This window comes from Castor canadensis, chromosome 3 (genome assembly GCF_047511655.1).
Source record: "Castor canadensis chromosome 3, mCasCan1.hap1v2, whole genome shotgun sequence".
In the NCBI taxonomy this organism is placed as follows: Eukaryota; Metazoa; Chordata; class Mammalia; order Rodentia; family Castoridae; genus Castor; species Castor canadensis.
Genome location: NC_133388.1, coordinates 174451820 through 174475134, shown reverse-complemented (window position 1 = coordinate 174475134; position 23315 = coordinate 174451820). Strand labels below are relative to the sequence as shown.

Sequence of the window (23315 nt, the reverse complement as noted above, 5' to 3'; positions counted from 1 at the left end):
TGAGAGGCCCTTTTGAATATTTCACTGCTCCTTTTCTTCATCCTTATGTCCCATAAAACTAATCATTTTGCTTTCTTAGAATCTTTTTATATTCTATACATATGATTATATTTGTTTACTTGCATATATTATTACTAATAGATTGTAAGTTATAGGAGGCCAACCTTCCTTCCCTCTTTTCCTTCCCTCTCCTCCTCCTCTTTTCTCCTCCTTTTCCCTCTGCTCCTTTTCTTCATCTTTCTTCTTTTTCTATTTTTGACACCCAACACCTAGTTCAGTGTCTGAATTATAGTACATTCTCTCTACATATTTTTCTTGCATAAACTGAAATACTTTGTGGCTGAGAAATTTATAAAACCTCTTTGACTCTTACTTTCTTCATATGTAAAGTGGAGACAGAATGTAAACCATCCAGTTATCTTGTATATGCAATGAGACTGAAGATGTAGCATGCTTAGGGTAATACCTTGCTGATAGGTACCATCAAGATTATAAGTAAGTTTTTTATTAGGATGTTGACTGAGTACAATATTATAGATGTAGGTACCTATTTGTTACAATCTTAGAGTGATGTTTTCCTGATGAAAGCTTAGTGTTATGGCCCAATAATTCAAATCTTTTTTATATCTTTCACAAAGTTTCTCAAAAGAGGACCCAGGTATAATCCACTGTATCACCCACTTGCTGTCCTACCTGATTTTGTCAAAGTTCATGGATACTTCATAGAAGTGGGAGAAAAAAAGGGGAAGTACTAAATTATCTTTAGTAGAATGTGTCTGCTTATGTGTACATTTGTGTGGATCCAGATGTATTTGTATCTTCACAGGTTTCTAATCTGCATCTGGTTTTATGATAAAGTATGAAAGAAACTAAAAAGAGGGGGCATCAATGTTAATAGAAATGATTGGGAAAGACTTCATGGAGTTGGCAGAGTGACTAGTTTTCCAGTGAGACTAGTGAGCAAGTAGAAGACAGTGCAGCAGAGAGGAACAAAATGGGTTATGCTGAGGCACAAAACAAAGAATGATCAGATGTGTAAGGGACAAAATGTGAAATGTATGAGGGTTTTGGAAAGTTTGGCAACGTAATTTAACACTAGTATTTAAACTGAATAGTCTACAATAGCACTCAGAGATAAATCTGGTCGTGTACAATGATAATGGAGGGTGGATACCACGAGATTAGACCTACCAGATTTCCCAGGTTAGTTAATGTTTCTGTGTTTAAAAACAAGTACAGAAGTCTATTGCATCCTGAGTGATGGCATGAGCCATCAGAACACTCAGATCTCTAGGTCCAAACATTTAGAATTAAATTATGAAAGGATCTGAGTGGAATGAGTTCTCAATTTATAAGTGACTCAGCAAACATCAAAGTAGTGTGAGGTTTGCATTTTATCCAATTATTTTTCTTTAAAGATTCAGTGATTTATTCTTTTAAGCTGCCATGTTCTTCGAGTTGCCAGATAGGCTGTAGTACATAGTTTTTTAAATGTAAGTATGTCTCAAATGTCTGATGGCATACACTTTCACTAAAAACTGTCTGAGGTTTATCTGAAATTAAAATTTAACTGGAAACCCTTTTTTTAAAATCTAAATCTACAACCTCACATATAATCTATGTATATTTCACAAAGATAAAAGTTTATAGTACTTAATAAAACAATTCACATACCCAGCCAGGTTTTTTTCTTTACAATGATTTAAAAATAACCTTTCTGAATGATCACATTTAGCTGATCGAAGGGGGAATTGTCCAGATGAATTCTAAGGTGTCTGAGTGAGTATGTTTAGCTTTACTTCTTTAATGCTTTTCTTTGCTCAGTGAAAATGAACTAACTTATCATTTAAAACATCTTCATTTATATAATATGTTAACAACAGCAAAGAATTGGCAAAATAATCTAGTTTTAAATAATTAATTTCCCTGAAATATTTGCATATTACTCAAAATTGCCATCTCCAAACAGAATTGGATAGCAAGCAGAAAATTGACAATTACTCTAAAATATTCTGTGTCTGAAGGGAGTTTTTTTTTTTTTTAAAGAATGATTTGTCTTAAGGATGGTTTGGGTACATTATTCAAAAAAGTGACTTAGATAAATAAATGATATTGATGTGGAATTCTTCAGATTGATACATTTCTTAGGAAAACATTCCACACTGGAGCTGTAGAGTTGAGCAGGGAGTAATTCAATGTCCTCCTGTAATTTCTTGTTGTTGGAGGGGCTAAACAATTTCACCAGGAAACAGCTCAGAGTAAATGCAATTTCTCTCTCTGTCCGACACTGCGGCTCACCAAATTAGTTTCAAAAATGGCAAGGCAACATTTTGAAACAAGGCATGAGGAGAATTTCAACCACCTGTCCTTGAGAGAGAAGATATAGTTAGACACATGCAGTTGCTTTGCTTATTATGTTGTCATGTTTAAGGATGTGAAATAATTACAAAAATTATGAAAATGAAACTTTCTTTTTATTTGTTAAATCCCCCTACATATAGAAAGTAATTAAATCATTTTTAAGGGAGAGTAAGCCTGTGTGTAATGGAGAAGTCTGTTATTTGAATTAGAGACAAAATGGATACCTATTCCATTTCCTACTCAGGAGTGGGAGAGCTTTAAGAGAATAGAAGTCTCAACATTTCCATTTAGTAAAACTTGTACAAGGGTCAAGGCCATTCTTTTGAAAATGATTTTTCGGAAGCTCACAATATAGTGCTTTCATAATTGTCAAAAATATTAATTATCTGTTTTATAAATATCTTTCACCATTATGAGGACAGTTTTAAGACTTGAGGGACTGTGGTGACAGTACATATAACTAGGTGTCATGTAGGTACTCAAGAAATGTATGAAATGAATGAATGATTATACTGTTGATTGTAATACACAGACAAATATGTAAAAAATTCTACTTCTTATTTTAAGAGGATTGGATAATTTATTAAACTGCTGGAAACAGTGAGGAAAGGCCCAGTAGGCAAAGAGATTGAATAAAAATATAACTGTGAGGCTTTTTGTTTTTTCTGAATGTAGTATGAAAGTTGAGTATAAAAAAAGTAAATTGAACAGGATGATAGCAGGGATTAGTTTTAAGAAACTAGGGGCATAGAAAGAGGAAGAATGAGAAAATGGCAACTCAAAGGGATGGAGATATTTAATGTGAAATTTTTATTGAATTTCTATTGTTTGGAACAAATTATTTTCTGTACTTTCCAATGGCATTTTCTGCTAATTATTTGCATTTCTGTTTAATATTTTATGGAGTTACATCTATCCTGGTGATTGATCAAAGTGGTAAACATGGCTACAAGGTGGACTTTGGGCAAGGAGTGATACTCTGCCCATGGAGGTCATATACACCTGGATCTCAGGCAAATCTCTTTTACATTTCTCCACTCAGAATTCTTCAATGGCTGCTGGTAATCCATAACAATGATTTTTCAAATCAGTTGGAAAGGAGGAGATGCTGTATCAATCATCTGAGACATTTTTCAAAACACATATGGTAACCATGTGTATTTGTAAAAGGGTTCCCATGTGATTCACCTATTTTCTCCCCAGAGCCTTTGTCCACTTATGAATGACTACTCTACAGAATAAAAACCAAACTAGCATAGTATAGAAAGCTGTAAAAATATGTTTTATGCTTTTATTTCCATCTTTACCTGCTTATTCTTGCTTCAAGAATTAAACTCCAGAAATAGTAAATAAATTACATGTTTTGTGTCCAGCCCAGCTCTTTTCTTTGGATTTGCAAATGCTGTTCTTTCTGTTTAGAATATTCCCTTCTCTTCTACCTCTCATCTTCTAGATGCCTATCATCTTGCAAATATCAGCTCCTTGTTCTTTTAATACTTTGTATGCAACTAATTCTCCATATTATTTGCATGTCTATTTTTGTCTAAGTATGAGATCTTTTAAAACCTGGGCTATATCTTTCTATCTTTATACTCTGAGATTACATTATAAGCTTAAACTTGGAGTAGGTTCCTAATAAGTATTTGTTAATATTAAATAAAGAAAGGAAAGAATAGAGTGTGGAGTTAATGGATTGATGGACAAGGCAGATATGCCACATCTCTGAAAGCATCAGAGACAAATGCTGTAAGTATATTTGTGAACTCCAATCAGTTTTTAAAAGTTGTATCATAGGATAAATTACCTCATACAATGTTTTTAGTTGTTTATGTAGTTGGGGATCCTATAAGTCTGATCATATCTTTTCTCTTTTTAAAAGGAAGGCAAAAATTGGAATTAAAAATCGTAACTGTGTATAAATAATGAGCTAAACCCTAAGCCACCCTTAAGAAGACTTTCCTTTGAGATATTGCACATCTATAACTCTTTCACAGCCAAGAAGAAACAGCAAATTATTATGTAAATAGAGGAGGAAGAGGGATAAAGAGAAGAAAAATAATTGGAATACTATATTTGCATACTTCTGTGAATGATCCAGTATAAAAGAAAAGAAAATTATGTGGGAAGAAGCATAGAGAAGGAAAGTAATGCCATCTTCCAGTAAGCAAGAGAGGAGAAAAAGAATGACTAAGTGGGTGTAGGAGGAGGAGGAGGGAGGCACCTGGACTTGTGGTTAGTGTTTAACCTTAAAGTCTGAGTTGTTGTGAAGAAATACTACCTGCAGGAATGTCATGAGCTTGAAATTAAGACCCTGCCTGGGCCAGACAGGTTGACCTTGTGGACAGGTCTTGAGGTAAGCTGTAAGGACCTGAATTTTATCAGATTAGGCCTATGGGTTTGTGAAAGAATCCAAGTTACATTCATCTCTGGGGCTATCTCTTGCTGTCTATAGCTTAAAAGGCTGTCCATTCATAGCTACTATTGAAGAGTGTGTTTCTGGTTTTGTTTGTTTTGTTTTGCTTTTTACTTTGCTTTTCCTTTTTTTAGTAGAAGAGGACTTTACTGGGTCATTAAATTGTGGTGACAAATTAAGCTCAGGTGACATTAAGTCTTCCAGGAGAGGATAGAGGCTGCATGGATTACAGCAGTTATTCTGCTGTAGTGTGCCTAGACAGTAGGCAAGAATGTCAGGACTATTGCAGCTCCTGATTTCAACATCATTGTCATGTGGGAGCTTTACATCAACAACAGTAATATATGGAAGGAACCTCCTCCTGCCCCCCAGGAAATAGATCAGATTTTCTGGACTTTCTCTACACACTGATAGTGACCATGATTTAATAAGCATCTATAGGTAATTTTTTAATATATCACAGGAAAAGTAATAATAGGAGGAAAGATCCAACAGATATCTAGGATGGTGTCTTAGTTCTTTTAATTACAATATCATCAAATGAAACCTCATTTTGTATTTAAAATAGGAAGTAGAATATATAAGTTGTAGTCAAAAATATTTGACTACTGTTCTCTTTATGTAACAACAGATTGTAAAGTTAAAGTCTTGCCTGTTTACTCAATTAATAGGAGTTGTGGCACAATCTCAAGTCATCTGAATATCTTATGGATATAGTAGAGTTGAAGAAATATATATCATACTTTTTTACTGTTTAAGTCAAAAATGAAAATGTGTCATGCTTATAAATATGAAGCAATCTGATGCTAATTAAACAATTACACTTTATTTGCTACTGTTTTCATTTATAATCTCAGTAGCCATGGTACCTTGAATACTCTGGGGATGAAATAATGATCATATGAAAATTTGAATTATATTTTTATAAACTTAAATTCTTTATTTATGATATCTATGATGTCTTCAAAATGGGAAGATAACAAGCCCATCTGTAATGCTAATTCTAACCACAAGTTTTGTTCACCAAAATTTTGGAGACCATAAGCCTATTTTTATGAGACTTCATAGGACCAGTATGTTATAAACACAGTATCACTGTTCATGCTTGTTCACCAGCTGAAGGGAAAATTATTGAGTCCAAGGCTTGAGCTCTGGGTCCGAGTCCAGTTTAGAAATACTTGTGCAAACTTTGGCAAAGTACTTCTTCTAAGTTTTAACTTCCTCTTATGTAAAATAAATGGGTTGAACCCCAAATTTCTACATTTACCTTCAACATGAATGGTTTGAGTATGTGATTCTATCCAGTTTCTCCTGTTGCATGCATTACTACAAAGTGGCTAATGTCCAGAGAGGGCCAGCACTTTGCTAGACTCTACAAATATTATTTTGATGTGTTACATTTGCCAGGAAGAACAATAGGCTTCCCTTAAATAAAAACATCATTAAGTGGAGTCCAGTTCATTGAACAAAGCATAATTTACACTTTGGCTGAACATTCTCAGATGTTATAGAATTAATGGGCACAACATATTTTTATGTGTATCTAAGATTTCATTCATTTGCTTTATGTATTTTTACTTTCATAAATTCTAAGGTAGCAGAAATCAATTAAGAGTTTAACAGACAATGACATTCTATTGATGGAAGTCAAAACACTCTATGGTTGCATTCTCTGGCGTGCCTCTCAGAGGTCTGAGCGGGGAGAATCCGATAGACAAAAAAAAAGTGAAATCGTCCCATAACATACTCGAAAATGACATATTTTTATCATTGCATTTTTGTTCTTCTTCAAACTAAGCCAGTTATCTTTAACTTAAGAGAAATCTCTGTTGTTTTTAAACAGTAAGTTTAAAAACATTTTGAAATATTTTCATTATAGTATAGTTCCATTTGATACTTTCTTGAATTATGTATTGCCATAAAGAAACTTAACCATTTTTTCAAAAAACAATTATTAACTTTATTGAAGAAGCCTGTAGGCATTTAAGAACAAAACAAAAGTAACTTTGGACTTCAGTCAAATTATACAAAGAAGTTAAACTTGGGGATAAATGTTTTTATTGTGTTTGTTTATTTTTGTTCCTTTTTAAAACTGAATTGTGCCTTTCATTATAAAGGAATGCACACTATTGTGGCTTCATATATAATGTTAATTAGTTATCCATATATGTGTATATACCCACAGCAAACGTTATTTGATGTACAGATTTAGAGCTGGTTGGAACTTTCACATGAAAAGCTTAAGACCACCCAGCTTGAACTAGTAATTACCTCAGCAAATAGCTGTATCCTTTTGTTTAGGAAAAGTGCATTTAGAATATGTATTTTAGCTCATCTTAAAATGAGGATTCTTTAAGGCACTCTTCTTACAAAACATGTAAATTTTGGTGTGAAATTGCGAATTTGACTCTGAAATATTTCATGTAGTAAAAGGGAGAGCTTACGCCTTATAAAGATGGCTTGTTCTATATATAACCTAGCTTTCTACTTAATTAAGGTAATCAGGGATAAACTACTCTACAACTTTAGCTACATTCACCTCCTCAGAGATGGTAGAGTGTTAATCTCTCTACTTTTCTCAATTATTTCTTCATTTTCCTTTTTATCCAGCTCTGATTTTATATTTTGTCATTTCAGTAACTTTGCAATTATGTAAGTACTTCCCCTCTCTTCAGCCTCTTAGTAAAAACCATTCTTCACAATACCTGATTATCAGTGCTGACCCCCATTGAAAACAGCTGAATGGTACTGGAGAAGGTCACACCAGAGGTCACTTTAATTCTATTAACTTGGAATCACAGCATTCAAATGGAATATTAATACTGCTAGGCTGTTCCCATTCTTTGATGAAAACTCTGCCCAGCTATCTTCTCTGGCTGTTTTTGTACAGTTTCTATTCTCCTTAGACATCCTAAGCACTGCTTCCAACAGACACCTTCCACAGGTAACACCTATAGAAAGTCCTTCCTCTCACCAGGCCAAATTAGACACTTTCCCACATTTGCATTAACTGTTTCCTCCTCCTCACTGAGAGAAAATAGAGAGGTGTGATCTCTTCTAATAACTTCCTGAGCTTTGCATCCATCTCCTACCTACCTTTTAAGGAACCATACTTTTTGATCTTTCCTTCTCTCCTCTATACATTTCCCTTCTCTTTCTCAAGGAGAACTTTGTCATATTTAAAAGTGCTCCAAGTTCTTCCATTGTTAAAATAATCACAGATCAGCAAAACACACCTACTTCCCATTATTCCTTCTCCTCCCCTTTCAGCCAGTCTTCTAAAAAATTCTGATTTTTATTTGTGGTCACTGTTTTTTTTTCCATTCAAATATCACCCTCATTCCAATCCTCTGTGACTTGAGTTTACTTCATCATCTCACCAGAACAGTTTTTGCTTAACACATCAAAGAGTGTGATAGTAATGATAGCAATAATATAAAACCAGAGGAAGTAACAATGATATCAGGAGCAGTGTGAGTTACAATTGGAGAAAAGCAAATGTGGGGCAGTGAGGAGATGAACATTTTGAAAGATTTTCTCACTTGTGTCTCAGTAGTGAATGCTAGCAGCAGTACAGTTAAGAATAATTTTAGTTGAGGATCAAAAAATGTGAGAATGTGTGCTGGTGGTAGTATTGATATCTCATAGCTTTAGTGTGAAAAGTTAAAGTGTGAAATAAGATACGGACAACCCAAACCAAATTTCCCTAAGTAGTATGTTTATATGTATTCTTAATGAATCATACTTTTTATTAGGTTTCCATCCTGTTTTCAATAGTTTTTTCCTACTTATACAAAAGCAGAAAAAAATTTACAGGACTATAATGCAATAGATATAGTCTTGTCTTACATCAATAGACTAATGAGCCTTTGGAAAAAATATACCTCCTGTCCTAATTTGATTAAAACAGGCCCATTTTGCTTAGGGGAGAATTGTTGATCACATAACTCTTACCCATTTACAGTTGTTATTTGTTGTTCAGTTGCCCATTTCTTCTTCTCTGTATATTTTGTAGACAGATATCAGATGAATGTTCATGCAAGAAAGGAACTTTGAACTAGAAAGGAAGCAAAGGAGTACTAGCTCTGAGTTGTGAGCATATACCTTTTCAAAAGAGATTATGAATATGAAATACATGAAGGCTTTTAAGATTGTAAAGGAAATTAAAAATATCAAAAAATATATTGATAAAGAAGTCAGAAGAAAAAACAGAAAAGATAGCAATGAAAGCATCCTTTGAGAATATTTGTGAAATGAATACTTGATCAAAAAGAAGCTAGAAAATAGTGTAGGAGTCATTCAACTTGAACAATGAAGAAAAAATTATAAAAGAGAAACTAAACAAAAGAAAACAGGACAATAGGAAAAAGCTTACCAAAATTGCACAGCACTACTCAGTACCACAAGATGTGAGAGTAAAGTATATTTTTAGGAGCAAAGGTGTGGGAATTAGAAAAAAACAAAACAAAACATGTGTCTTCCTTGAAAAGAATTACTTGACAACAGTCATGTAACCAAGAGATACATCCAAGAATCCAGGAAAGGAGAAGCCATATTAAGTCAACTACCTGAGTTCATTGAATCCATGTAAATATTAACTAACATAGAATTATCAAAATTGTGACTACTGAAATGGAAAGTATAAGCCTTTACTTAAATAATTATTTAATAATAATACTTAAACAATACCATATTCTAATGTACTTTATAATATATTTAACAGTACTAGCACTTTTAAAAGGAAAAGAGGGACTATAAAGGTATTACTTTTTTTTGAACTATTGGAATTTGAACTCAAAGCCTTGTGTTTACTAAGTAAGCACTCTACCACTTGAGCTATAAATCTGGCCCCTTGCCTTTTCTTAAGGGTGGATTTTATTGTATGTAAATTATCTTTTAATAATTTTATGGCAGTATTGAGATTTGAACTTGAGCTTTTGCAAGGCAGTTGCTCTACCACTTGAGCCACATACTCAGCCTCTAAATTTCTTATTCGTGTAGCAGAAGGTCAATAGATTCTTTATGAATCTGGATATGTGGTTTTAACATTAATACATCTCATAGTTTTTCTCGGTATTGCTATCTTTCCATCTAGAAGGCTTTGTTTTAAATAAACAACTCTTATAGTGAAGACTTGGTTATCTAAATCTAAGTAAAGCCAAAATTTCAACTCTTTAGAAACAAATAGAAGAGGCAAAATTTCAAGACCTCCCAGTAAGTAACTTTACTTTAATAACAAATCACGCAAGCCCATAGGGGAAAAGTGTCAAAAGAAAATAAAACAACAGCTATCCACACACAGAGCTTATTTGCAATTCTTTTTCCTCTCTCATATAGGAAAACCATGAGGTTAAGCAAGAGAATTGGGCACAATGCACTACCATAGTATGTTGAGAATGCCCAAATGAGCCCTAAGAAAAATGCCTGCAAAATAAATCCATCTCATGCTCCAGGATTCCTGCTGGGATGACATTCTTTGCATCTTGCTGATTTGAGCTATGTTATATGGTGCTCTGCTAATGAGTGGAATAAATGTATCTACATGGTAAAAACCAAACCAAGAATTTCTGAATCTTTAATTATTTAGAGCAGTATTATACATCAAAGACTGGGCAACATTTCCATTAAAACCCACAATGTTGATGGTTTTAATACTAAACTCTAAACATTTCTTTCAGAGTAAATGAAGAAAATCAGAGTAAGTGCATATTTTACATGCTTAGGGGGGTTACATTTATATGCACGTGTGTGTGCATACACAAGGAGAAAAGTTCAATGCTTTAAGTTGCTTTTGTAACCCTTTACTTACACTTTCCATCATGAATATTAAGGATTTGGGGAAATATTTGTTCATAATTGAACATGGTTTTTAAATAGAACGTGAATGGAAAAAATTAATTAAATGAATATTCTCATGAGCCAATCAATTAGCACTTTGAGACTTTTTAGAATCATCTATAATAATTCCAAGGCTGAAAGACTTTTGTGTGGCATAAATGATAGGTCCAAAGGCAAATATATTTTGCCTTGTCCTTTCATGGAAATTCAATGAAATTGTGTAGAATGATACATAATGGTTTCTTTACAGTTACAGGTAGTAGCCAAAATATATTTTGTTTGTTGAAATATATATAATACAGATTACAGCTATATTAAAGTACTCTATATATACTTAAAAATTAAAAAATTTCCACTTCATTTATTTTAAATGTTGATAGAGAAGTTATTAAGAAAAAAGAATGAAGAATGTAAGTACATTTTAGTAAGGTAAAAATAATTTTAAGTCATGAAGAATAAGAATTTAGATTTTATTTGTAGAGTGAAGTCATTTAGAAGATATCATTTCCTCATAGAGAAATTGAGCTTTTTCAGTTTCTTTTCCTTTTAAAAAGTTTCACTGTAGATACCTGTGTGTGAAAGTTGCCTGTACAAGTGTGAATGTGTGCAAATGTCTTATATGTTAAAGTGCTAATGTATAGGAAATTCACATCTGAAGGATGTTAGCACACTTACACTTCTAACTTTTACTTTGACCACTGTAATGTAAAGAAGCCTACATTTTCTCTCTTTGTAATTGCAGATTTGTTTTCAAGCTATGTGAAATGTAATGGACCCCTCTGACATTTCTAGCCTTGTCTTCACCCATAGAACACTACCGAGTATTAAAGGAAAGACTTGTTGGATTGAGAACTTCTTTTTTGGTAATTATACTCAAGAAAATTTGTATTTATATCGTATGCAAAAACTGGCATATTGCAATAGTTTGTTTTCTTATAATTGAATAATTTAAATATAAAACAAAATCTTACCTAAACCTTGCCAAAACCTTACCAATATATTCATATGTAGCACAGTATATGAAGAAGAAATATTTGACTATTTCAATTCAATGGTTCTTTTGTTTGTTTTGTTTTGGTTGTTTGGCAGTATTGGGGTTTGAATTCAGGGCCTTGTTCTTATTAGGCAGGCATTCTACCTAATACCACACCCTGGTCATTTTGGTTTTAGTGATTTTTCAGATAGGGTCTAGTTTTTGCCTGGGCCCATATTGGACCACAATCCTTCTACCTATGCCCCCCACATAGCTTGGATTAGAGTCACGAATCACTGCCCAGTGTTTTTGTTAAGATGGGATCTCACTAACTTTCCGGGATGGCCTCTAACCACAGTTCTCCTGAACTTTGTCTCCCATGTAGCTGGGACTTGTTTATTGTAAACTTGTGTTTCATGTTTACACTTCCAGGTTAGATTATTGCTACCTCAACAATTTAAGGTTGTGATAACTAACCTTTGGGTGGTGCAGATAATAATTTCTCTTCAGAGTTTGTTACAACTATTCACAAATATTCAAGTTTTCCTTACAGATATATGATAGGATTTCATTTTCCTATTAAGCATGGCCCTAGCTTATTTTTTATTTAGTTTTAATACAGTAATTCATTTATTTATGTAGAAAATATATGGTAGATGAAAACACACAATCTCAAAAGTTCTTTTCAAGTATCAGTTTAAATCCTAAAGTATAAAACATCAGGGAAATCAGTCAAAATACATGATTTTATGTTCACCTCCATGTATTTTATGATCATTCCATTATCAGGCTCTCTCAGTCAGGATAAGCCAGACCAGAGGTTGACAAACCAGTACCTTACATACAAAACCAACACCAAGAGTTTGCAAGTATAGTGTTATGGGAATACACTCAGGTTTACTTCTGTACTCCTGCACCCAAAGCTGCTTCCACATTACAGTGCCAGTGTTGAGTAACTGCAACTGGGATCATATGGCCTATGAAGCCTAAATGCTTATTATCTCGTCCTTTACGGGAAAAGTTTTCCCCTTCTTGGTCTAGACTATGCTGCAATAATGAGCAATGTTCAAATTGCTGTGTCTAAGTATAAGAACATTTATTTCTCACTCATTCTATATGACTCATGCAGATGGGTATGATTTAAATTAAAGTCAGGGTGCCAGGCCGACAGAGGTTGCATCTTGCGTCAAGCTTCCAAGGTCATGGGTCTCATAGAACTTTTACTTAGAAATCATACATTGATTCTACTTATGTTTCTTTGGCTAAAGATAGTTTCAAGGCCATGCTTAATAGGAAAATGAAATCCTGTCATGTATCCATAAGGAGGGCTTGAATATTTGTAATTGTAATAAATACTGAAGAGAAATTATCTGTACCACCCAAAGGGTATTATCACAACCTTAAATTATCGAAGTAGCAGTAATCTGACCTGGAAATGTAAACATGAAACACAAGTTTACAATAAAACTATAATGTGGGTAGCAGTCATAAAATGAAATTTATTATTCACCTTGTGAGCAAGGGATTTTAATGCATCTATAACACATATTTATAAGAAGATAATATTACAAATTAATTATTAATATACATCTATAATGATATTACGATCTGTACTGTAAATTATAAAGAGGTGATTAAAGATGCCACATAAAATATTTAAACCATATTGTGGGTATTGCTATTTCATAATTGTTTACAATTTTAATGAAGGCTATGATAGTTTTCTAGATCTATGTGCTGTGTTACAGATAATAAACTAGACAAAAGTTGGATATCTAGGTTATTAATTCTGCTTATAAGCACACATTTTAATGCCTTGCAAATTTTTGGTGTCATTAATGGACTAAATGTAACAGTTTATTATATTTAATAACACAAAAAATAATCAATTTAGTTATTTTTATATATAATTTTAAAGCACAAAGAAAAAACTGAATGCTATCTAAAACCCATGTATTACCTCTATTCATCAATAAATTGGTAAAATGCCATTGAAAACAGTACTATTTATGTTCCTTAATTCAAAAGCAAGCATTATGTTGAAAGAGTACATTTCTATAGCTCTAACTTCATGGACACACCACAGAAAATAACTTCTTGCCCACACCAGAGAGACTGTTCAAAGTCTGTCTGCTGGGCTTATTATTTCTCATATTTTGAATGAAATGTTAAGATAGACCTGTGGCTTTCTAGTCACTTTCACATAATAAAACTCTTCTTGATATTTACAGTCACAAAAAGTCTCATTTAATAACTACTGTTTTAAGGCCAGTCAGTGTAAAATTAAAACTCTGAACTTAACAGGAAATGGATGCTGCCTCATCTAGGATCTGCTTCATAGTGGAACATGCAGTAAAGAATGAGAAATTTTCCCTTTCTAGCTTTTTTCTTCTACTGCCTCAGCCATAAGCTGCTTCTAACTCTTCAAGATTAGAGGTTGGGCACAGGTAAGAAGGAGATGCTAGAGACAGAAAAAATCTCACTGGATTTGTTCTATCATAAGTCACTAATTGCTTCTGTAGAGCCCACTCCCCCGACCCCCACTAAATGTTCACCAAACTCCTCGTGTTGTGAATTATTCATCTCTTCTCATTGGGCACTGTGCTCTGTACATCAGGGGTATATCCTTTTGTTGGGGCATATCGTCATTCCAGAATGTCCACTTGGACTGTAACAATGACTCCATTTGATCTCATTTTGTAGACCTACTTCTGTCCTTCAAGATATAGTCATTGCCCTCACTTTCAACACAGTCCAGGCTGCTAACCACACCCTCTTGCTGTCTGACTTGTGTAATGTATTTTAGACATCAATCACATGCCGCTTACCCTAGGGGAATTGCCTATCAAACGTTTTAGTGGTATTCGTAAAGCTATTCTCACAGGCTTAACGTGAGAGGGAAGAATTACCTCTTCTCTTCCATTACGCTCTTTAGCATTTTCTTATGGTTGATGGGCAATGATCACACATTTCTCTTTGCTGCCTTTGCAAGTCTTGTTCTGATGGTCTAGGAAATCACATGGATAGGTAGTCTTGCTTGTAACCCCTGTTATTTTGTTATAAGCATTATATGGCCTCAAATAAAATGGAAATAGAAAATTAATGTCTGTGTAGGTAGAGTATATTTGTATGTGCCTATTATATGCCATTATACTAGGTGGAAGGAAGTGTTGAACAAGTCTGTCCCTCCATACAAATGATGGAGAACTGGGTGATAATTGGAAAAAAAATTTACAATTACATTGCAATTTCCATAAGTGTTACAGAAAAAAATATAGGGAAAAATGAGACTCTGTAATGGTGGATTTAGATTAAGGTGTCAAAAATGTTTCACTGAGGAAGTCACAAGTATGGTTATTTAAGGATGAGCATAAGTTAGTATAGAATTAATGTAGGATGTGGAATGTCAGAAGGTACTGAATTGTCGAGGCGTACAGGAGTAAGCAGAACTCAGTACACTAAGGAGCACAGAGATTGCTAGTGTGACTGGAGTGCAATGAATGAAAAGGAAAGCAATGATAGATAAAATTATAATTATTTAATAATACCTAATTTGTACTGGGTAATTTAGCAAATGTCTTTCTATTTTAATCTAACAGGATACATATATATATTTATATATATAGTATATTCTAAGATAAAACTCATTTTTACAGAAGAAAAAATTAAGGCATAGTGGAATTTAGTAATGCATAATGTCAGGACCCCCAGATTTTAATCAGAGTTATATATCTAGCCAGATTTTTACCCATAATTCTTTATATTATATAAAGAATTCTTTATATAAAAATAGTCATAAAAATTACAAATAAAAAATATAATCTTTCTCTGTGGAAATTATCTATTTCCCAAGTTTTCTCTTGATTCTAGAACTATGGTCATCCTAGTGTCTTTGGGTTCAAAGAGAGTAGAACCTGAGATGAAGGCTTATTTAGCCAGATCATTTATTTGCCGGCGGGGGGGTGGGGAGTTGCAATACAAGAAGGAAGAGTCAGAGAACAGGAAGAATAAGGCAAATAAGGAGGGAAAATGCACATAAAAGTAAGTATTAAGTGCACTGTGGAAAGAAGAGTTTGGTTCAGACACAGTGTCTTAAGTAGTATGCACAATGGCTTCCATAATTGATGTCTTGAATGTCAAACGTCAAAGCAGTGTTTCTCAGGGTGTGAACTTCAGGCCAATCCCTATCCCTAGAATATTTTTTGCCAGTACAGGCAAGATCAAGTTCAGAAAGTCAGAGTCAACTTTTAGAACCTTTTGTACCAAGCTGTCATTCCTGCAACACTTGTGTGTGATTTTTATAAAAGTGAAAGTATTGGTCTCCTGTGGATGAAAACCTAAAGGAAAGAAAGAATAGGGAGGAAGGAAACTGGTTTCCTATCATAGATAGTGTGAGAAGCCTTGGGCTTGTAACTGGCAGAAAATTTCTCCTTGGGTGCTGAGCTACCTGCACAGAGGCTACTTTTGGCTGCTCCTGTGGCTTTTGAGAAGGTCCTGGGGCAAGAAGTCGGGCAGAACCAACCTGAAGTGGGTAACTTTCAGGTGCAGATGAGTCTGAACTCCTGTGTGGTTAGCCACAACAGCTGCAGATGAAATCACAGGTTGAGTAGAGATGACAAAGGGTCAAAATTTTTTCCCCTTACAAACATATTAAACAATAAAAAAGTTGAAAACTTAGAGAAGCACCCCAAAACATAGGGAGGTGCTCACTGAAGAGCACTTCTGCAGCTCTGAGAGTGGCTGCGTCCTTCAGTATTGAGCTCTAGATATGTCATTCATCCACTCCCAGTTCCATGGATGTGATGAGCTGGCACTCAGTTCAATTTAGCTCTGCTTTTTCCAAATCCGCCTTCCTCTACTGACATGAGAGGTTCATCCATCTTGCTAGTGGCCATGTTAGCAGTGGCCTCATTCTGGAATTGGAAGCAATGGCACCATCTTTCTGACTGTGGCAGGGAGTGACATTGAAGATCTACGTCTGCAGGCTTCCTGATCATTGAACAAACAGTGGCTCTTCATGTGGTTCAAATTTGTGAGGTAGTTTTGCTGTCTATAAGTTCAAAATTACGTTTCATTTCTTCAGCTTTCCCAATAATTCTATAAGCCATTTAATGCTGTAATAAAGCCTATTTTACTTTAACAAGCAATAGCATATTATATTTTTGGATTTCAGGAATCTCTCTGTATAGCTATCTTTATCTCAAACTAGCAAAAATGCAATGTCTTTCTTATTATTGCTTATGTCTTCTCTTCAACAAAATTGGAGAAGAGGGCAGAACAGGTTCTGCCTGGAAGTGATGGGGGTAGATGGGGAGAGGAAGTGGGCAGGGGAGGGGGCAGGGGGCAGGGGGGAGAAATGGTACAATGTATGCACATATGAATAAATTTTAAAAACTTTTAAAAAGGCAAAAAGTCATTTCTAGGTAAATCTTTTCAACTTCTCTGATCTGATATCATCAGATCATATTGTATTTCATGTAAGACTTTGACAAACTTAAATGTATTTGCTGTTAGTTTTTCATTCAAAGAAGTGTCTTTGAAAGGTTATCTTCTTTGAGGGTAGAGAGGAATGTACACATAGTTTATATAGATTGGTGGTACTGAGGCTTGAGCTCAGGGCCTTGTGCTTCCCAGGAAGGTCCTCTACCACTTGAATCATACCCCCAAGCTCTTCTCGTTTTAGTTATTTTTCTAGTAGGATCTCCCTGTTTATCCCTACTCTGGCTGCCTGGATTGCAATCCTCCTATTTAAGCTTTCCACATAGCTGGGATGACAAGCATGCACCACTGTGCCCTGACTTTTATTGATTGAGATGGGAGAAAAGGTCTCATGAACTATTTGCCCCATATGTCCTCAAACCATTATCCTCCTAATTGCTTCCTCCCCAGTAGCTAGGCCACACCAGGCCTTTTTTGATATTTAATAGGAATTAGCTAGTCTTATCACATGCCTTTCATCATCCACTCCAGCAGCACCTAGGGCAGAAGGAAGAATAAGGTCAGTGGGGTGGGGGGGGGGGAGGGAATCTCTTTGCCTCCATCCTAGGCTTTCTCTGTTTACCACTCCCATTGATCAGGACTTGGCTTTTGCTCCATGCAGAGAAAAGTGTAAAATTTATCTTTCAAAATGGAGTTCTTGAGATAAGCAGAATTAGATAAATAAAAGTAGATTGGACTTTGGAATAGCAAGAGTGTCTGCCATTGCTCCAAATCACCCATTCCAGCTTATCGAAAATATGTTCTGGTTCTTGTTACATCTGCCTTTCTGATCTCTTTATCAAATTATTTTCTACTCCTTACCTTTCCTTTTTAAAAGATCTGAGCTAGCTTTCCTAGAACAATTTTGGGGAGAGGTTTTTTTTTTGTCTTTTCTTTTTTGGTGCTGGGATCGAACCCAGGGCCTCACGCATGCTAGGCAAATGCTATACCACCGAGCTACATCCCAGCCCCCTAGAACAATTTTGTTCACTATAAAATCAATGCCTATATTAAAATGCCTGATTACTCATTGTCTTACACCACATCTACAAGAATAAGAAAATTAAGGAATGTGGGTCAGAGAAGGAACAACAACACGAGGAAATGAATTATAACAGTAATAATTATATTAAAAATTTGATCTGTTTCTGTGCATCTATCAATCTAACAATGACTATTTCTATCTATTTATCTATCTAATCTATCTATCATCTATCTAGTTATCTGTCTACCTTATCTATCTGATGAGTATTACCCACACCATCTATTCAATTTATATAATTTTACACTATAGCATTACTTGATGCAATTAAATACAGATTTTGAGGGATGTCTTACATGGATTTAACTGTACTAGTTACATGTGGCCTGTCAAAAAAATTTTTTTAATGTAAATAAAAAACCATGGAAAATCCAGAAAGTCAAGACTATATACTATAGTTTTATATACATTACATATTCAATATTTTTAAATGAATTATTTTATATTATCCTACCTTATTAAGCACAGAGAATACAGTTGATAACAACCTATCTTTAATTGTACTGGGTAAAGATCAAAAGTGAAAAAAATTGAATTTAGCAAATATATACTGATTACTTCTGAATCTTTTCACTGAGAATATTCTCAGCTAGTGATTTGTGTGGTAAAATGGTATTTATATGGACATAAGTATTCAAATTTATTTCTAACTGAAATGATTTTGGTCTGTATTACTCTGAAAAATGTTGAGCACATTACCACAGCTAATGACATGTTTACTTGGCTAAATGTCCCACCTGTGAATACCCCTGGGGGCAAAATACTGTTTCTTTAGTATTTATAACATAAACAATGCTTGGTATAAATGAAAGAATCAGTAAAACCATTTCTCTAAACTAAAATTTTAACTCTATAATTAATAATTAGGCAAGTCCATTCCTCTGATTTTCTTTAACCAAATCATATTCTATAATTTGCATATATTTCCCCAGCATACAGAGATGAACAGGCAGTTGGTTATATTAAAATCTACAGGTTGTGCTCTGCCAAAATTCAAACAGTATCATGCCATCCTTAATTAGCTGTTTATAACATAGAGTTGGGTAAATTGAGATATTGAAAGAGAATCTAGGTAAGTTTTTTAAATTGTTGAAGTGAAATATAAATGAATTCACATTTACCCAACTATAATGCATATATATTAGTTAATCAAGAAATATTTACCAGGGGCCTACTGTAAGTTCCCAAATGTGCTAGGAATTACTGCCGATTTTTTAAATCATAACTGGATGCTCTTATGAAGAAAAGTGTAATGTAGTTGGGGAAGTAAAACTTCTGAAATTGTTGAAATACCTACGTATAATACCAACACTAGCAGTACTCCTAGTTGTACTATTTCTACTACTACCTGTACAGTACAGTAGCAACCACAGTAGCAGTAATACTAATATCCCGCATTTGCCAAATCTTCACTATGTTCCAGGAACTGTGCTACATAGTTTACCTGGAGTATCTCACTTGTTTCTCACAGCAAACCTGGGAATTATTTATAATTATTGATGCTATTAATAGATTGGTAAAGTCAGCCTTAGAGAGGTCAGTCACGTAAGTAAGATTTGAACAGGTGAAATCAGGCAGTATGTCTTCAAGACTTCAACTGTTCAACAGTATCCACCACACATACTATGTCTTTGAGGAAATGGATTTTCTGGAAAAAAGAGATCCAGTACTTAATGTGCTGAAGCTCTTTAACTAATGAATACTTTCAGTCATAGCATTTATAATACAGTTGACTTTATTTCTTAAACGTAAAATAGTGAAGATAGTTTGATCTTTTATTTATAATTTGAAGCATAATGATGACCCTTTGTTACATGTTTTAATAGTTTTTCTTCTTCTTTCCAGACTTTGAGAATTTACTTCTGCTGCAGTGTGACACCACCCTCTAAGAGTCAATCTCAATTTTCTCACGTGAAGCTTCAACCTGACTGTGCTCTCATATATGAAGTGCAATTCCAGCTCCCCTCTCTCTGAACTTAAGTCATCTGTGCTAGGATTACTTTCTCCATTTGAATATTCAAAAATTTACATTCACTTGGTTTTTTTTTCACTCTGTCTCAAAGATAAAGGCATTCAAATAAGCTTTAAGAAACTTGGTATGTTTTGTTGAAGAGGGGAAGAACTAAACAGGCATGTAGAAGACCTTGTAAAAAATAAACTTAATTAACATTTCATGGGTTTAATTAATCTCCTATTTATTATTTGCTGAAGCCTTACTAGGTGTTAGGTACATGGAATGTATTATGTCCTTGATAAATACCATGGCTAAATCTTGTAAAATAGATAATCATAGATGGCCTGAGATTGAAGAAGGCTCAGTGACCGTCTAAATTATTTTAATATTGAAGTAATTTTGGTGATTCCTGCATACCCATATGAGGGTTCAAATCCAGGTTGCCTAACTCACTAGCTATTATTTTTGATTATTGTGTATTAATTGTACAAAATAATGGTTTTCATTATAACATCATCCCTGCATACAATGTACTTTTTTACAGTATTTAAATTTTTAAAATTTATTTTGGCTTCCATTTGTTTGTTTTATATTATTATATTTTATTATCATATTACTGATGCACTGGGGGTACATTGTGACATTTACAAAAGTCTCACAATATACATAGTTGAATTCAGCCACTCCATCATTATACTTTATCCCCTCTCCCCCAATCCCTGGAATAGTTTCATCAGGTCTCATTTTTCCATTTTAATACAGGAATACATAATATTTCCACCATATTCACCCTCCTACACCCTTTTCTTATACTCTACCCCCTCCCACTGTATCAGTCTCCCAGATAAGACCTGTTTTACCTTCTCACTGAGCCCAAAGTCTCTGTGAAGGGGACCTAGGAGTAGCTCTCAGGGAAAGAATGAGGCCAAATGGATGAGGATCTGAACACCTAACACATACAAATATGCTTTGACAAGAATATCTTTTTTGTGAGTTTTTTGGGGGAGTAGTATTGCCATATTTCTTTTGAGAAATTAAAAAAAGTTCTGCTACTAGAATTATTGAAGGGCTATTACTTAGTGGTAGAGTGCTTAACTACTATACATAGGCTCTCTGTTTGAAACCCAGCTCTGTGTGAAACGAAATAAAATGCTGCATAGATTATCATTGTTCTCTAAAATCATTGAAATTCTACTTTCCCCAACCCTCAGTACTGTGGATTATAGTAGAATAGTATTTGGGACCCCTGTCTTCTAGGACTCATCACCCTCAGTAAAATTCTTCTTCACATCCATTTCTGACATGGGAATCATTTTACACTTATGACTTAAATATGAGGAAATAAAAACTGACTGATTCAATTGCTCATGTGTCCATAATCTACTTCTACTGTTGACAAAACTTAATAATGTCCATTTAAAAACAACTAGGTAGTTAATTTTGAGTAAATACTCAGTTTTTAAACCTTTTCCTCCTTTCCTTTCTCCCTAAGACAAAGAGAAGCTTTTAATCAATCATGATCTCAGGCTTGGATTCTCTGCTGTTCTCTGATGGAATGGATGGTAAAAATGTCCTGCAAACATACCACTCAGGGCACATGAACACTTTCCAAGAGGGAGGCTTGAAAAGGGAGATTTAAGGGAATCAGTTTCTAGTGTCTCATCTTCCACATGTTTTCTTTCCTAAAGCTGACCTGAGGACTCTTCTGCAGTTGCTGTGCCCTGCCTTTGCTCTCTCTCTTTTCACAATTCCCCATCTCCTACTTCATAAAAATAAATCATCTTGAATCTTAGTTTGGTGCTTTGTTCCTAGGTGTAAATCCATCGAGGGTTCCAAGCAAATGGATGGTATGGAGGATATCAATAAAACCTCCTTTGAACAAAGCAGCAAAATCTGTGCCAGAAGTTTCCAGATTTTTCTCTATTTTATATAGATACATATATATACATATATATATATATACATATATGTATATATATATATATTATAAAGATGAAGAGTGACAGAAGAAACATTGCATCTAGACCTACAGAAGGATTCTCTGAATTAAGAAAGTATAAAGTAAGCGAAGGGAGAGATGATTTTTTTCTTGATTCAAAACTTCACCTATTTCACTTCTTGACAATTGTTGAAGAATGAATTGCTACTAGGTGAGAATTCAGTAAAAGTCACATAAAGAAAGCTTTGCTAAGAGATACTCAGTATTACACAGCTTATTTAATTTAGATGATAAAGTCCTGGCCAGGCTCTCTGCTTTCTCTATCTCAGAATTAGATGTCAGAGGTAGATTGCTGTTATGAGAATGTGTTTGTTTATTTGAGTAGAAATATCAAATTAGTTGTTTTCTGGCACAAAGTAAATCATATTGGGCTAATGAATCTGATAATATATATTGGCTTTTCCAATTAGGTTATATGGTAGACATTTAAATAAAATTAAATAAACTAAATTTGTGGCTCCAAGATTTCAAAGAAAATTTATTTAAAATTTCTGAAAAGATGAAACCACTATAGTACAAATGTAGTGAGAAATCTATTGGTGTTGACAATAACTTTATTTTTTAAATCCTTTCTATTAAATAAGGTGCCTCTAAATAAAAGAATAGCAAGTTTCATTAATAATCTTTTTGGTGACTGCTTGCAGCATTTTTATATACTTCCACAAAATTAAAAAGTGAATGACTAATAACCAACTAAGTAATAAATCATTTTGTAAATTAGATGGTGTCCCTTTATTGTCTTTAACAAAGTGCAAGAAGTTAATTTATATATCATCTGTTAGATAATTGAATTTAAGTTTTATAAAAGACATTATAGATTTTTGGCATGAAACTTGGAAAGAGACAATAAATGAAAATAGTGAGATCACCATACAAAATTCCTTCCTTCCCCCATTGACTTGTTGCATTGCAAGGATTTTTCTCAGCAAATAAACTGTACCCTGAAAGATAGAGATAAAATTATTTCTGCTACATTCCAGGGATAAATAATATTTATTCACATGAGAAAATCTGCCCAATTCATCTCATTAAGAAATGGGCTTTCCTTGAAATATACTTCTTGGGTTGGAAATTTATAGTAGTTCAGTATTTTGTTATATATATTAGTAATAATAAAGTACACATATATTCACATGGTTCAAAACTTAGGATATATAAACTGTTATCTAGTAAACATTCTTCTCTGACCTTTGCCTCATCTCTCCAGTATCCAACTCTACTCCCCATAGGTGATAACTGTACATAGTTTAAAAACAA

At 34.0% G+C, this 23315-nt stretch overlaps 1 long non-coding RNA gene across 2 annotated transcripts; it reads left to right on the top strand.

Annotated features, from left to right (window-relative positions):
* Nucleotides 1-4618: 4618 nt before the first annotated feature.
* On the top strand, nucleotides 4619-21391 carry LOC141421366 (uncharacterized). Of its 2 annotated transcripts, XR_012445957.1 has the most exons (4): nucleotides 4629-4714; nucleotides 10112-10319; nucleotides 11355-11475; nucleotides 19951-21391. It is a non-coding gene; the product is annotated as an uncharacterized lncRNA (long non-coding RNA). The 2 variants fall into 2 exon arrangements; XR_012445956.1 differs by lacking the exon at nucleotides 10112-10319 and having other exon boundaries at nucleotides 4619-4714.
* The last annotated feature ends 1924 nt before the right edge of the window (nucleotides 21392-23315 follow it).